Raw genomic sequence first — 12612 nt, forward strand, 5'->3', positions numbered from 1 at the left:
ATCATTTATTCACTTTTTGCACAGTCCAAAAATATATAAATAATATTACTCCAATATATAATATTTATTTGAGATGTGCTACTTCATTGCTTCTATGTTTCTCTAAAAAACAAATTTACGACAAAAACAATATAAAATAAAGGCTCATAAAAAGCGTATTTTTTTCTTTTCTGCTTTTTATATTAGTTGCATAAATAATTAAATTCAAATTCTCTAAATTAGTAGTAAAAATATAATGAAAATTAGTTGATGCGAATAATGAGCGTTGCTTTAGTTAAAAAACTTCGACAAGGTTCTAATTATTGTGTGTATTTTATTCAGCAAATGTTACGTATACGCATCGTCTTTAACTATAGCATTTTACTTAGCATTATTTCTTTAAAATGAGCTTAAACTTTCGAGAGGTGCTTGTTGCACACCTGCTTAACCACAGCATCAAACACTTTCAGTAATGTTGCTGTTGTGCAGGGTAGAGATAAAAAAATACAAGAAAAGGAGATGGAGATGAGCAGGAATTGCTGGAAGGATAATCTTCTTGATAAACCCACATGTGAGTTGCAGTTGCAGTTACAGTTTGCAGCAACTGATTCGCTTAGCATTTTTGATACACTGAGTGGCTTGTGAACTAGTTCATCAAAATGCGAAGTAGTCAGGGGAAAAAAAGAAAAGAAAAGAAATGGTTTAAATATGTTTTGTTTGTCTGAATACCGATTCTCATCGCTTGCATTTTCATAAGTTGACGATGCTTTCGAGACTTAAAGTGCTTTTGAATTGAACAGCAATTTTAGCCTGTGTTGTGTTGGATAAATGTTGTCAATTTAGTATTGGGAAATATTTGCGGGATGTGTTGATGTTGTTGTCATGGCGCAGGCGGCGAGCAGGAAGATTGCAATTTTAACAAATGTTTTTCTTTTCGCTCTGTGAATCTCGACTTGCAATTTGTTTATATTATTCAATTGATATTTGTTTTACTTTATTTGGAAGAGAACTCGTGTCTGTTTTTCTTTTTGTCGTCCTTATTGTTGTTGTTGTTGTTGTTCTGTTATGTTTGGTTTTTGCCTTTTGCTTTTTTTTTTTTTATTCATTTCATTCATTTCGTGTTCAATATAAAAATCTGTCTCTGAATCACTTTTTAAATCGTTTTTGTTTCGAAAGTTTGTCTTTGCGTTTGTTGTATGTGCAGCAATCGTTGCAGCTGCTCTTCCTTGGTACACTTACTCTATATCTTCCCCTCTCTTTGTCTCTCGCGTTGTCTTTTACTGTGGCTCTGGCTCTCAACAGTCGCAATCTGTCGCTCAATCTCCCCAGAGCCAACTATGCAGTATGTAGCATTACTTTTGTGCCACTTTTTACCAAAAAGCGACAAAGTTGAAACTCAACCAGAACTTTGCTCACTCCTTACACACATTCTCACTCTCTTTCTCCCGCTCCGTCTTTCTCTGTGTCTATTTTGCCTATCTTATCGGTTTGCTTTATGTATCTGCTCATATTCAGTGGGCCACACAGGCTGAAATTGTCCTTGGCTTGACTTGGCTTCGCAATTTTGCTTACACACGACTCGAATTGAATCGACGCGACTTTGCTTTTACTTTTGGCGCTCAGCAGACGAACAAACAAGCAAACAAACACCCAAACAACAACAGCAACAACAACTCCAGCAGCAGCAGCAGTTGTTGAAGAAATTGCAAACAACAACTCGATGAATTGCAACTGCTCCCAGCAACTGGAAACTGTGCAAAAGCAAAAGCAATGGCAAAACCCAAGGAAGAGAGAGCTAAAGCAACAAAACAACACATCATGCCGCACAGCGCGATAAGATACCCTGTAAAGCTGAATCATTCTCAAGGGATGGCGGTAAGTCTCTCTCCTGACCTGGCTTAATTTAGATTATGTTGTATGCAATCGAGAATACTTCCTTTCCATAAACAAAAATGTAAAACACTCAAATTTCAGAATATTAACTTAATAAGTCAATTTAACAAATGTCAGTTAAACTCTGATTTTTCTGAATAATCGTAAATTTATGAAGAATAGGCAACTTTATACAATAACATGTAACAGGCAACTTTATACAATAACAAGTATTCAATTTAAAAATCACAAAATTTTAAAATTATTTAAGCAAACTTACAGCACATAATACTTCGATAAACAAATTAAAGAAACATTTAATATATGTGATTGCATTTTGCAATAATTAATCTGAAATTAAATACAGTTGCATCTTTTTCTATTCACTAGTTCTATGAGTCATAAATCTTATTTAAATTCAATATTAATTTACTAATATCTGCTAGAAGAACGAACCTGATTAGTTATTAATTAACTGCATAACTTTTCTTACTGCATTTTAAATGTAATTGGAAAACTCGCTCACTATTTCCCTAAGAAAATCAATTTCGAATTAAGTTCGCACTTCATGAACTAAGAAGTTGGTTCGAGCAGCAGCTTTTCCTCCGCTAAAAAATTGCAATTCGAAGGGAATTAAATGAATAGTTTGCTTCTCGATCTTTATATACATTTCTCTCCCTCTTTTTATAATTCTTAATATGCCCCATAGCAGCGCATTTACTGGGTATAACAAAAACATGACCAAATCGTTGCAAACAACAATTTTTTTTTCCTTTTTTGCTTTGCTTTGCTTTCTGTTGAATTACTCAAACAAGACGTACGAATGATGAGACAAAAGGAAACTGCAATTTGTGGCTTAGTTGCAGCGACGTTTGGGGCCTTCAAAGTTGACGGACAGTCTGGTAAACATTTGCCATCACTTCGAATCCCTTCCCCCCTCCTCTGAGCTCTCCTCATCATCCGTTTGCCATCGCGTTTGCCAAATCCTATAGAAATTGCATTTGTGGCTGCAATTTGAATTGCAATTGCAGCATCGCCGCAGCTTTCCATTTCCTATTTCCCACTCCCCATTTGTGACCTGACTCCAACTTCTTTCCCTCTGCCCACCATTCCGGCATTCTTTCTCGGAAGTTTTCTCATCGTCGTCGTCGTCGTCAACTTGCTTCTTTTTTTTTTTGTTCATTGGCCTGGCATTTCGATTTATACCCATGGCTATCCGAGAGCTGAACACAAGAGAAACCTGCTCCGCATGGCATAGAGAGAAACAGAGAGAGATGGAAATGGAGAGAGAGCGAGAACACAGAATCGCATCTAAAAAGATGGCTAAAACACATGAAAAGGAGTCGAAGCGAGGTCCAAGCTGGCCAGAAGCGAACTGCAGCTCGTTTATCAAAGCCAACGCTTTGAATTTCTGAAATGTCCTTTCCGGCGCCCCAATTGCACCATTGCGCTAGGTGGCTAGCGATGCTTGCTCCGCTCTCCGCTCTCTCTCTTCCTCTCTATCTCTCTCAAGGATTGGGTTACAGCTTAAAAAGGAGACAAAAGAGAGCACAACGATGGCGGTGTCTGCGGCAGGAAATGTATTTGCAGCAAATTACGTTGGTGTTGGTGTCTCGCTGCCTTTTTCCGATCTACACGAACAAGACAAATAGATTAGGCTAGTCCACTGACAGCTACTGCAGTATCTTCGCCAATTGCCAAGGAGAGTGGAGAGTGGAGAGAGTGGAGAGAGTGGAGTAGAGAGCGACAGGACATTTAATGATGACGCCCCAGCTGCAATTAGTTGGGCAGCAGCAGGAGCGAGAAATTGAAACTGTTGCGCTGCGCTTGTGGTTTTCGTTTCGTTTTCGCACACAAAAATATACCCTGTAATCAATAAGAAATAAACGACTGCACAAAGGGTATGCACAGCGGCCGAAACAGAACGATGCTAAGAAGTTTAGAAGTTTAAGACTTTTGATGACTTTTCATGTCTTATTTAATTTAATCGCTGTATTTACTAAGTCACTTTTTATTCAATTGAATTAGGGGCCTCATGACCTCCTATATGAATAATTTCCTTTAAGTCATTTCCTAAGATTTAGAAAATACTAAAAAAGTGTCTTCAAAAATAGCAATAAAAAAAATTAAAATATTACTTTGAATCTTGTTAACAATAAAAACAAAGTCTTCGAAGAAGTATGAATATGATGATCAACTATATTATTTTTGAGCTCAGTGAATCGCAGTCAATAAATATCCGACATTGACTTGCATTGAACAGTATCTGTGAGTCGTGTTCGGTCGATGGAAAACACGTTTTTGATTCGTTGTTTTTCGCTTGGAAAAACGTCAAACGCATGAAAAACGCGAGTAAAAAATAATCATAAAAAAACAGTAACAATAGCAACAGTTACAGCAAATCTAGCAGCAACAATAGCAGCTGCACGGTAGCAGTAACAACGACAACAACAACAACAACTACAAAGGCAACAGCAACAACAACAACAACAACAGAGGAACAACAACAATGACAGACACACGTTTTAAATAATAAAATTGGCGCGTGCAACGGCGCTTCGCAAAAATAAAGAAAAACAAACAAAGGCATAAAATTAATGGCAATTTCTCTCTCTGTGTTTGTGCATGTGTGTGTGTGTAAGTGGCTATGTGCGTGTGTGTGCGTGTATTTTTTAATGCCCTCGCTCAAAAGGGCAATACAACTTTATCACAATGTTTGCATAACGCGCCAGCTCCTTTTGACCTCTGTCCTTTTGCTCAGTTCAGTTCAGTTTTTCTATTTTTTTTGCGCTAGTCCAATCAAAATGATAATTTTTTCTGCGAATTACTTTGATGCATTTTTGCCGCATCACATTGCGGGTCAGAGACACATGCTCGTGTCTCAAGGTCTCTCTGTCTGCACTGTTTCTCTTGTGCTATTTTTAGCAATTTGTTTGCTTGCATTCCCAATGACGTCATTAAATATATAGCTCTTGGTTTGGTGCATCGCATTGAGGATATCAAGCATCTAATCGTTGTTTACTATTTACTTTCTTTAATTGCTTAAGTCTGCTGTTTATTCACGTCACGTGACTAATTTTCCAACTATTGTTTTTTTTGCTTTTAGCATTAATTCTTTTTCTTCTTTTCTTTTGTCTTTCTAATCTTTAATCTTTCTATCACATCTATCGTCAAGCTGTAGTCTTCAGTTTCATAACTATTAACAACTATTTCTTTTAAATTATCATAATTATAGAAGTAGGAGTAAAAGTAAAATTAAAATTAGAGGAAGACGTAGAAGTTGAAGTAGATATATATCATTATGATCTACCTCTAGCTCTTCAAATGCAATTCCTAAAACAGCAACTCTATATTAAATAAGTGTTTGTATTTCTCAACTCAACATCTATTAATAGCATTTAATGACTTATTTTCAAATCTAGGCTGTTTCAACTCTAATTCAATATCTATATTATCAACTCAATATCAAATAAGTCAACATATTTCTTGACTTATAATCAGTCATTAGCTTTCTCTAAACTACCATCAAATTTCTAACTAAACTCTGACTTTATTTTATATTCTAATTGAATCCGTAAAGTGTCAGCTTCATAGCAAATCAGTGTTAGTATTATTTATTTTAACATTTTTTTTTTGTTGCCATAATTTTAATTAACTATCACATGCGCTTATTATTTCCCACTCTGCAAACTCTGCCTTTATGATAAGTGTATAGAAAATTCGTTATTCATTTCGTCTGACATCATGTTTGCAAGCTGACTGAGTGGCTATCAAGCTGATCTATGAGGCCCAGTGCCGCACAATAAGAACTAGCACCCAAAGCGAACCGTGCGAGTGAGATGGCTATGGTGTGTGTGTGTGAGAGAGGGAAGAGCAGAGAAGTGGTAGAGAAATTGGCAAAGAGCGCATATGTCACCGCTGCCCATTTATGGATATTAATTTTTACGCAACACTCTCAATTGATGGGCATAATTGTTTGTGCTGCATGTGCCACACACACATACACACACTAACATACGCACACACACATGCCTCTAGGTGGGTAAAATGGAATTTTAAAAGAATTAAAAGAATATTTGCAATGAAATAATTAAATGACTTCGGCAAGCAAGGCAATCAATTAAAAGGTACAAAAAATGGACACACAAAAAAATGTTGGCAAATTTATTGCAATCGCTTTTAATAGAGTTACATGGCGGAAAGTGTGCCTAATGGCAATATGGCGCGGCCAGCAAAACGGTCACACTGAAAAACCATTTAACTATAAAGTGGTTGAACTTCAATTAATTGGCGAACGGAAAACAATGAAAGTTTAATTGAATAAACGACAAACGTTATACGAGAATAGTTAGTATTGCAATAGATTTGCTTTCGTAAAAGTGTGACCAGGTTTTGCAACAAAATTTAATACAAAACCAAGTAAAGTGCGTTGAATTGAAAACATGTTTTCTTTTTTAATGAATAATTCGAAGGCATTAAGTGAGACTCGAGCTGAGGAATATATATGAAATGTAGATGTTTGTCGTTTGCAACTCATTAAGAACATCTTTACCGCCCGCTGTGGAGACTGAACTGAGCTGCAGTGCACCTCAGACAGCACGAAAACAAATACACATAGAGATAGATGCAGAGATAGAGATAGAGATAGAAAAGGAGATAGAGAGATAAGGATACAGAGGCATCGCATCGAGATTCAAGGCTCCGGCCAGATGGAAAAAAACAAGACAAATACAATTTATAAATAGTTCTGGTCTGAGACACCAGAGAGAGAAAATTGAAAAACCCAGTCCACAACTGGGATTGAGGGGCACACACACACACCACAATAACAACGACAGTAGACGAAAAAAAATATATAGCAGATGAGGGAACGAAAGAGGGACGGGAAAAGCGAAACGTAGCAAAAGGCAGAAATAATAAAATAGAAAAACTTTTAGCGGCGCATTAAGTAAACCGAAAAAACTGTGACTCTGCGGTTGTCCTTGAAGCGGGTGTATAACACCAGGACAAGAGCGAAGGGAACGAAGGGGAGTGCTGGCAGTGTGAAAATGTGTTGCTAACTTAAATTTATGCGACACGCCGCCATCTCGCACAGCATACTCCACTCCACGCATTCGCTCGCTCTCCACTTCCCACACCTTGCTGTCGCCCATTTTCCGATCACGATGGGGCAAATAAAAGCAGTAGGTGCAAGTCGAATAATGGAGACACTAATTTCAATTATTCTTACACGATATAATTTTAGCACTTACACATGTGCTAGCTACATTAATGAACTGCAGATATATACATTTAAAAAAAAAAAAGACAACTATGCAAAGATATCAATGGACAGACATGCGGACAGTCTGATTTTTAAGAAATTTGGTCAACTAATCAATCCAGTTTTCATACATATGCTAGCTACATTTATAAACTGCAGCTATGTGAATTTTTAAGAAGATAGCTTAAAAATTGAGAGAGAAGTACATATAGATATCAATGGACAGACAGATATACAGATTTTTATCAAATTTACTCGACTAATCAATCTAGACCTTAAGCATATGCTAGCTATATGATATTAACAAACTGCTGATGTGTCAATTTTTAACACGCTGGTATAAAAACTGAGTGAAACCCACGTAAAGATATGTATCAATGGATCTGTCCAGCCAGACAGATAGACAGAGAATAAAGTGCAATGAAATATGTTTTTTTATGGCGCTGTTGTTACACTTTGTTGCTGCAGAGAGAGCAACACTCGCATTGGGGAAGTGTATAAAAGATGAAAAGGAGCAAAAACTCGCATAAAATTCAAACGCCAGCGAAAAGTTTTTGCAAAGCTCAACCGAAAAGCAACTCACAATCACAGCGTACGCGACCCGCTCGAAAACTATATAGACTCCCCGACCTACTCCTCATCCCTGCCCTTGTCCCTTTGGCCCCTTTTATGCTGACTATAGTGCCGAAGGAAAGAAAGTTGTGCGGGAAAGAGACTGGACAATGCCTCGTTTTGCCTTTCAATAGGCCAAGAAACAATGCATCCCCTTCAAACACGAAACAAACACACCCAAATCACACTCACACACACACACACACACACACACACGCACACACGCAAACGCACACGTATATTGTGCAGAATGCTGAGACAAATTGTGGCACAGTCCACAGACAACAAATCAGCGACATTTTGATTTATTTATTTTGACACGCTGCGACCCTTAAATATATTCACAGTTCACTGCAGCTCACCCTTCAACACAGCAGGGAAATGAACAGTGAGGAGACGAGTGGGTGCAGGGGCGAGGGCGATAGGAGTGTATAAATAAAAGAGAATGATACACTCGTATGGAAAGTGGCTTAATTAACACATGAGCTCTGCCTTTGCTCCCTGTCTCTGAACGAGGAAGCAGAAGGAGAAGGAGAAGCAGAAACAGAAGCGGGGATTAGTGTCGAGTTAATCAATCAAAAGGTTCTAAAAGAAGCGTAAATATTGAATTAGCTTCTTGGAAAATAACTCCACTCCGAGGGCGTTAACTTGGATTGTAGCCATTTGACTTTAGATGAGATTAAAGACCAACTACGAGTGCTTTACGACTTATATTCCCTTTCTTTTTTTTTTTTTTTGTCGAAACTTGTAACTATTTCTGCACTTTTCCCTTCTCTCTCTCTCTCTTTCTCTTTCTGTCTCTGTTGTATGGCACATGGCTGTTTCGTTTGATACTTCTTCAAAGTAGTTGGCGAATAGTTGAGAACTATTTCTGTTAAGCAGTCTAGTTTTAGTTGGTTGTAATAGATTTCGCTGTATGAGTCAGCAGTTCTTTTTGTCAACAGCCTCACATGTTGTTGTCAGCTGTCAGTCAGACAGTCTATTCTATTTTTATTATTGCCACACTTTATTCTTTATATAGTTTTCATGATGATGCCATAGCTTTCGTTTTATTAATTAATCCGTAATGTTTTAAGGAATTGAACTTTACACGTGGAACTTTCGACGATATCTGCAGAATCATTTAATTTGTCTCTTATTAGTTGAAACTTAGTAGAAATAAAATGTTTTTTTTTCTACATTTGTTCCTTATTAATGTTGTTGATGACACATAATGGAAATTATACAATTATCAGCTTAACCCAATCTTATTTATATTTATAAAATTAATATAAGATGAAGTTTAGCCAATAATTTTATAATTTCCATTAAACGATCTCAACAAAATTAAAATTTTAAAATACTTTTTAAAAGCTTTTAACATAATAAGGTAATTAAGCTCAACTGAATAAATAGTAATAAATATAATCACATTTACACTGACTACATTTGTAGTTCTTATAAAAAAAGAAAAAAATGTAATCACCATTTAATTTCTATCTCTTTTTCTTTTCTTCATTTATATTTATTAACATACATTAACATTTCCAGCTGTAATAAATATTAATAATAATGCACAACATTAATATATAATTATACATGTATTATCAATTATTATTTGCCTTTCAATTTCTACAACTAATTCCATTGCCAAGTGAAAGCCATCGACGATGTCAAAAAAGTAGCAACAAATTTAAAGTGTTTTCAAACTGATCGATGCATTCTCCCAATTCGAGAAAGTTTCTTTGTGTTCACAACATGAAATATGTAATTTATTTACTTGCGTAGATAGCGATATAGATCTGCAGTTGCATTGTAGTCAAACACCTGTGATTTCCTTTAAGGGCAGCGCTGAAAAATATGCAACACTTTTAGTCCCTGAAGCAGCGCTGAGAAGTATGCTACAGTTTTAGTCCCTGAACTGTAGCAACTATGGAAACTAATCTATTTATTTACTATTTTTAGTGCCAGCTGCAGTTGCACACACACAGTGCGAGAGAAAGATAGAGAGAGAGCGGAGAGAGGGAGGGAAGATGGTACAGATGGGGGTAGAGGGCAGTGGATTGGCGACTCACTCATTTGGTTTTCCGTTTGAATTTCCTTTGCACTCAATGAAATTTCAACTTGATTTCCGTCTAGCGTTTGTTACTTTTATTTTGAGCTTAGGCGACAAGCCGTCCCACACAGACACACACACACACACATACGATGACAGCTGTTGGCCATGTGGCAAGTGCAGATGTGTGTCTGTGTGTTTGTTTGTTGATTTGGCTTAATAGTTACCAGCAAAGCAGCAGCAGCAGCAGCAACCTTGTGGGCGTTCGACTGTGGGCGTCTAGCCCTTGCCAGCGTAACACAAGAAAAAAGAATACAACACACACATACATACATATATGCATGCCTGCATGTGTGTGCGAGTGTATTTGGTAGATGAAACATATAGCCAATTTTGCGAATCCGCTTAAGTGCGACATTGATTTCCGTCACTGATTCTTGACACTGGGCCAGCAAGAGTGGGACAGACAGAGAGAGAGAGACAGAAAGAGTGATGTGTGCGAGCAAGATGGACGGCGAGTGGCCATTGAGCCATTGAACCGCTGGGTAAAGCAAGAGCAAGAGCAAAGGCAAAAGCAAAGCAAAGCAAAGCCACAGTCCCCATGGTTTGAGGCGTGTGAAACTGAAGTACAATCTATAGTATATTGAAATAGCAGCTAAAAGGCGCACACACATGCACAGGCACAGGCACACACGTATACATTTAATATTAGCCACGCAAGGAATGGACCAAGTGAAGCTTTAGGTGTGCCACCAGCAGCAGCAGCATCAGCATCAGCAACAGCAACTACAAAAGCAACAACAGCAACTGGCCTCGTATCCTTCGTATTCACATCCGGTTTCGCACGTTGCCTTCTCTCTGACTTTGGCGACTGCCTGGCGCCTGTGGCACTTGAAAATCTATGAGTTGCTATGGCTGCCTTGCACACACACACATACACACACACACACTCGTATATCTATCAAATATTGCTGCCAAGCGATTTTTACATACCTCACAATTTGTGTTCGCCTTTCAAGTACACACACACACACACACTCTCTAAAGCACAGTCGGAAGGTGCGTGTGTGTGCGCTGTTGGTGTTAGATTAGATTCAACTAGGTCAACAGAGTACAACAAAACTGAGGTTATGTATGGCATCGAGTTCTGGGCGAAGAGGCGGAACAACAAACGACATGTCATTAATAACTTAGCAATCGTATTGGGGCCAGCTGCTTATGGCCATATTCTCAATTCAGCTTCAATTCTCCGCTCTGCATGACTATGTATGTGTATGCGTGTGTGCGTGTGTGTCCTGTGTCCAAGATGCTGTCCGACTGCCCTCGCTCAGCTTAGAGCGACTTACAACTCAACTGTAACTGACACCTGACTGAATGACTGCTGAAAATCATAGAAATGATGCTTTCTCTCTACTCCTGCTTCTGCTGCTATTGCAAAAAACTAGGCTTTAAACTGAGCCAATTTTAAGCAACAACAACTACGCACAAATACAAGGGCACATGAGGAGGACAACTCATTGTTCTTTATCTTAGCTAAGCACAGAAAAAGCCTCTGAAATGTGGCAACAGGGAGAAGGTAGCAGAACGAGCGAGGGGGAGAGAGAGAGAGAGAAAGAGAGAGTGAGAAAGAGAGAGAGAGAGAGAGAGAAAGAGAGAGAGAGAGAGAAAGAGAGAGAGAGAGCCAGTGAGAGACTGCCGAAGAAAAATAACTCTAAGACGCAAAAAAAAAAACAATATGAAATGAAAAAATGTTAACCATTGAAAATCTAAACTCGCATAAAATCCTACTTATGACGTTTGATTGTTTATTAATTATAGTAAATGAATAAAATATAAACTGAAAATAAAAACTGAACTATTCGATTATCATATTTGAATAGCCGAGAGAGCGTGAACTGAATATGTGTTTTTTTTTTTATTCGTAGTATAGGTTAGAAAAAGTTTACAGAGTGGAGTTATAGGAAATTATGTCTAGAGACAAGGAAGAAGAAAACCGAGTTAGCGGAGCCTGGCTCTTGTGGGACGGCCGCGAAGCAATGCTTCACAAGTGCGTCGGCGCCACTTACTCCCTCGTTCGTTGTCTTGCCTTCTCGGCCCTCCTTTGCTCGTTCATGACCGCAGCCACAAATTGGCTGATCAGTGTCCAGTTAGTGGACGATACCAGCATCAGCGGAACCAATGTCGACACGGTTAACCTCTCACCAATTGCAACTGCCAGCTCTTGTCTGAGGGTTGCGTATCTACCGCACTGGAAGATTACGTGCTCGGCGTCCTCCACCGCAGTCGGGAAACAAGCGGGGCACTCTTCGGCTGTGTCGTGTCCGAACCGGAACAAGTAGCTCCTGAAGCAGCCGTGGCCACTGATGACCTGGGTCAAGTGAAAATTCAACTGGCCGTGACTCCTTGTCGTCCATTCCTTAATGAGAGGGATAAGCCGGTGAGTCCACCGCCCTTTGGACGCCTCGTTCCACCGGGTCTGCCACCTTTCGAGGCATTCCCTCTGTGCCCTTTGTTTAATGGATCTCTTCTCGGCGTTGGGTAAGGAGCCAGTCTGGAGTTGCCGGAAGACACTTACCCTCTCCCTGACCATTTCCTCGAAGGGGGGTATGCCGGCAATGACGTGTGCAGCCTCGTCGGAAACGGTCCTGAAACCGCTTATGACTCTGATGGCGCTCAGCCGGAAGGTTGACGCCAAGCCGCCGATGTACGAGCTTTTGATAACGGCGTCTGCCCAGATAGGAGCAGCATAAAGGGCTATGGACCTTGTTACGCTCGAAATTAATGCTCGACGATACTGTTTGGGGCCCCTGGTGTTGGGCATCAGGCGAGATAACGCCCTGTTGGTGACAGC

This window comes from Drosophila sulfurigaster, chromosome X, assembly GCF_023558435.1.
Source record: "Drosophila sulfurigaster albostrigata strain 15112-1811.04 chromosome X, ASM2355843v2, whole genome shotgun sequence".
Classification (NCBI taxonomy): Eukaryota; Metazoa; Arthropoda; class Insecta; order Diptera; family Drosophilidae; genus Drosophila; species Drosophila sulfurigaster.